Below are 5297 nucleotides of genomic sequence, written 5' to 3' on the forward strand. Positions count from 1 at the left end.
CACATATAAATATACTATCTTGGACATCTTATATGATTGTGATCCCCATTACTTATTTTCAAAACTGAGCAAATTAGTTGAAGTTGGACAAGGAAGACAACATAATGAGTTATGCTTGGGTATATTTGTATAAGTTATATTGTTTCGGATCCTCTAACATGTGGTGCTTGATATTTAGAATCCTTTGGTAGCCAAAATATCTATACTAAGCGGGAATACTGCTTGTGCATCCAAATTCCTTGAACCAAGTTTCTTTCATGAGTGTCCACCATACTACCTATATGCGGCATTTACCTGCCGTTCCAAGTAAATTTGCATGTGCCAAACTCTAAACCTTCAAATAATAATCTATTTTGTATGCCCGAATCGCTCATGTAGCGACTAGGGGCTAGCCGTATCTTCCATGCTAGGTGGGTTATTCTCACGATGAGTGGACTCCGCTCATCATTCATGAGAAAATGGCTGGTAATTGGGATGCCCAGTCCCATGATCAAAAGATCAAAATCAAATCAAAAAATCAAATCAAAAATAATTGCAAACAAAACTCCCCCAGGTTTGATGTTAGTTGGAGGCACCCGTTGTTTCGGGCACGCCATGGATTGATGATTGTTGGTGGAGGGGGAGTAAAAATCTTTACCTTTCTGTTTGGGAACCGCCTATAATGTATGTAGTATGGAAGATATTGGGAACTCTTGGTCGTTATGTTGACAATGAAAGCATACCTCTCAAAATTATTTTCATCTCTGTTTTTGCTTCGAGCTCTGGCACCTCTGCAAATCCCTGCTTCCCTCTGCGAAGGGCCTATCTTTTACTTTTATGCAAGAGTCAGTAGTATTCCTTCTCATTCCAACCTACTCTTTAGTTGGCAAGCATCATGTGATGGAAAGATCTAAGCATATATGGCCATTCAAATATATTTGAGCATGAATTATTACTGTTGACATTACCCTTGAGGTAAAAGGTTGGGATGCGATACATTAAGCCCCTATATTTCTCTGTGTTCGATGAATACTATTTGTTCTAAAAATATGCTTTGAGTGGTAGCAATCATGGAAGACTAAATGATAGTTGAGTATGTGAATTTGCTAAATCAAAGCTCTGACATAGACTCTTCCTGATAATAAGATGAATTGCAATTGTTTGATGACTGAGAACATAGTTTGTTAGTTTTCAAGAAAGTTTATGATCTATACTTTAACATGTGAATAGTTTGTTACTTGATCATGCAAAGTTCTATGAGTTGAGCTACTGTTATGACATATAATGATGCTAGAAAAGGTGATTGAAATTATCATTGATCAAACTTATGCACCTGCAAGCATTCACACTTCATAAATTATTTTTTTATCATTTACCTACTCGAGGAGGAGCAGGAATTAAGCTTGGGGATGCTGATACGTCTCCAACGTATCTATAATTTATGAAGTATTTATGCTATTATATTATCCATCTTGGATGTTTATTGGGCTTTACTATGCACTTTTACATTATTTTTGGGACTAACCTATTGACCCAGAGCCCAGTGCCAGTTCCTGTTTTTTCCCTTGTTTCAGTGTTTCGAAGAAAAGGAATATCAAACGGAGTCGAAATGGAATGAAACCTTCTGGAGAAGTTATTTTTGGAAGGAAAGCAACCCGGGAGACTTGGAGTGCACGTCAGGAAAGCAACGAGGGAGGCACGAGGCAGGGGGGCGCCCACCCCCTGGGCGCGCCCTCCACCCTCGTGGGCCCCTCGTGGCTCCCCTGACGTATTTCTTCCGCCTATATATATATATATATCCATATACCCTAAAACGATCAGGGAACAGAATAGATCGGGAGTTCCGCCGCCGCAAGCCTCTTAGCCACCAAAAACCAATCGGGACCCTGTTCCGGCACCCTGCCGGAGGGGGGGAGCCTTCACCGGTGGCCATCTTCATCATCCCGGCGCTCTCCATGACGAGGAGGGACTAGTTCACCCTTGGGGCTGAGGGTATGTACCAGTAGCTATGTGTTTGATCTCTCTCTCTCTCTCTCTCTCTCGTGTTCTTGAGGTGATACGATCCTGATGTATCGCGAGCTTTGCTATTATAGTTGGATCTTATGTTGCTTCCCCCCCTCTACTCTCTTGTAATGAATTGAGTTTTCCCTTTGAAGTTATCTTATCGGATTGAGTCTTTAAGGATTTGAGAACACTTGATGTATGTCTTGCCGTGCTTATCTGTGGTGACAATGGGATATCACGTGATCCACTTGATGTATGTTTTGGTGATCAACTTGCGGGTTCCGCCCATGAACCTATGCATAGGGGTTGGCACACGTTTTCGTCTTGACTCTCCGGTAGAAACTTTGGGGCACTCTTTGAAGAACTTTGTGTTGGTTTGAATAGATGAATCTGAGATTGTGTGATGCATATCGTATAATCATACCCACGGATACTTGAGGTGACATTGGAGTATCTAGGTGACATTAGGGTTTTGGTTGATTTTTGTCTTAAGGTGTTATTCTAGTACGAACTCTAAGGCTGTTTGCGACACTTATAGGAATAGCCCAACGGATTGATTGGAAAGAATAACTTTGAGGTGGTTTCGTACCCTACCATAATCTCTTCGTTTGTTCTCCGCTATTAGTGACTTTGGAGTGACTCTTTGTTGCATGTTGAGGGATAGTTATATGATCAAATTATGTTCTTATTGTTGAGAGAACTTGCACTAGTGAAAGTATGAACCCTAGGCTTTGTTTCCTAGCATTGCAATACCGTTTGTGCTCACTTTTATCATTAGTTACCTTGCTGTTTTTATATTTTCATATTACAAATACTCATATCTACCATCCATATTGCACTTGTATCACCATCTCTTCGCCGAACTAGTGCACCTATACAATTTACCATTGTATTGGGTGTGTTGGGGACACAAGAGACTCTTTGTTATTTGGTTGCAGGGTTGTCATCCTACGCCTCCCACGGATTGATAGACCTTAGGTCCTCCACTTGAGGGAAATTTGCTACTGACCTACAAACCTCTGCACTTGGAGGCCCAACAACGTCTACAAGAAGAAGGTTGCGTAGTAGACATCAACTAGCCATATACTCTGCTCCTGGCGAGGTTACTAACATGGGTGACCTAAGGGCTTGGGTTGGTAGTTTAAACTTATCCACAAATCCCCTTGATATGTATGAATGCGATGCACCAGTATCAAAAAGAACGATTGCAGTAAATGACTTAACCAAAAACTTACCTATTACTGCATCGGGTTGCGCTTCAACCTCCTCCACGCTAACGTGGTTCACTTGTCCCCTGTTGAAAGGGTTGGGCTTCTTCCCAGATCTTCCATTGCCATTCCCATTCTTTGCTTTAGAACACTCCGTGGCATAATGTCCATTCTTCCCGCACTTGAAACAAGAAATGTGACTTAGATCCTTCTTGGCGGGTGTTGCTGGGTTGGAACAGTTCTGTCCGTTGCTTCCTCCGTTAACATTCCCATTTTTGGAGCCACTATGGTTGTGCGAAATTCCTCCATTGTCAATGTGGCCTCCATGGTTATGGACAAGTCCTCCCGAGTTCGGGGTAAAGCGGGGTCTCTGCTGAGCTCCAGAATTGTACTTCCCTTGTCCATACTTCCTCTTGCGGTTGTCAATATGCTGCTGCTTCCCTTCAATCATGAAATCTCTATCTACCAACTCCTGATAGTTATTGAAATTTGCCACCATCAACTACATGCTTAGCTCATCATTCAGTCCTTCTAGAAACTTCTCCTGCTTAGCTGCATCCGTTGCGACGTCATCTGGGGCATAACGTGCTAGCTTACTAAAGTCAACCACATACTGGCCAACGGTGCGCCCTCCTTGGCGTAAGTTGTGAAACTCGCGCTTCTTCATGGCCATAGCTCCTGTTGATACATGGGCAGTGCGAAAAGCCTGCTGAAACTGATCCCATGTAACGGTGTCGATGGGGTAAGTGGCTGTGAAATTCTCCCACCATGATGTTGCGGGTCCATCAAGCTGATGTGCGGAAAAACGCACTCTCTCTGCATCTGTGCATCCTGCAGTGGTAAACTCCCTTTCAATCTTGCAGAGCCAATCATCTGCAACTATCGGCTCGGTGCTACTGGAGAACATCGGCGGATTCAGCCTTAGAAAACGGGCTAAGTGATCAACAGGTGGTGGTAGTGGTGGGTTGTTGTTCTTGTTCCCCTGATTCTGATTCTGTACTAGTATCTGCATCAATGCATTCTGCTGCTGGATCAATTGAGTGAGCTCCGGTGGGAAAGCAAATCCATTGTCGCGTCTCAAAGGCATCTGTTGAGTTTAGAAAGGATGAGAAAACCGAGTAGAATGAGGTCTAGGGGGAAAACACTACCCATATGCACATGAGACAAACACAAACATATCACTTCAATCAAATCAAACAAGGGCATACAATCGGTCTACCTATCGTTACAAAAGTGCTCGGACTATACTATATACATGGGGGAATACTACTACTGAACATGGTCGTCGACTAGAAAAATTGATCGGTGGAAGACTCCATAATATCTGCTCCAGCTTCATCAACAAAGTCATCATCGCTATCGTCGGGGTCCGAATCGGTGTCGTCGATGATGATGTAGTTCTCCGGATAAGTGGAATCGTCGTCTTCTCCTCCTGGCGCGGGATCTCCCATGAATACTCTGAGTTTCCTTGTCAGGTCATCATTCTTCTCCACTAGTACGACGATTTCTTCCTCATAATCTTCGCGAGTAGCCTTGAGTTCTTCCTCCAGCTCCGTGATCCTTGTCATTGCTTTCTTCAGATCCATCATGTCTGCGCACATTTGATTCTCCTGGCGACGAATGTGCTGGTTTAACTCCTCGATGAAAGCTGCAATAGATCTATCCTTCCTGGTGCTGATCATCTCCCATTGCTCATCTCGGCGCCCACAAATCTAGTAAATAGTATCCTTAAGATCCTTGTGGTAAACTTCTCCAATGCGGCCCATGGTGATGTGGGCTGCCATGCTCTTGCCTAGACTCCAGGTTGGTGCATCGAAGGAAAACTCTATGGGCTCAGTGACTGGTGTGAAGGTCCTTCCTGGAACTTGAACTTGGATCATCCAGCGTTCCTCTTCTGGTAAAGTGGCGTTGTAAGTCCCGGTGAAGCTTGGTATTCCGATGTTCAGGTACCTAGTGACTTCCTTCAAGTGTCGTCCAAAAGGTGTGTCTTTGTCTGGTTGTGCAAACGTGTTCCTTGCGTCCGCCATCCTAAAGAGTAGAAAATGGAGAGAGGTCAGAAATGAGAAGAGAGTAGTGATCTAGGGTTTTAGCTTAGTGGTCGTGTCC

The sequence above is a fragment of the Aegilops tauschii genome, chromosome 5 (genome assembly GCF_002575655.3).
Source record: "Aegilops tauschii subsp. strangulata cultivar AL8/78 chromosome 5, Aet v6.0, whole genome shotgun sequence".
Lineage (NCBI taxonomy): Eukaryota > Viridiplantae > Streptophyta > Magnoliopsida > Poales > Poaceae > Aegilops > Aegilops tauschii.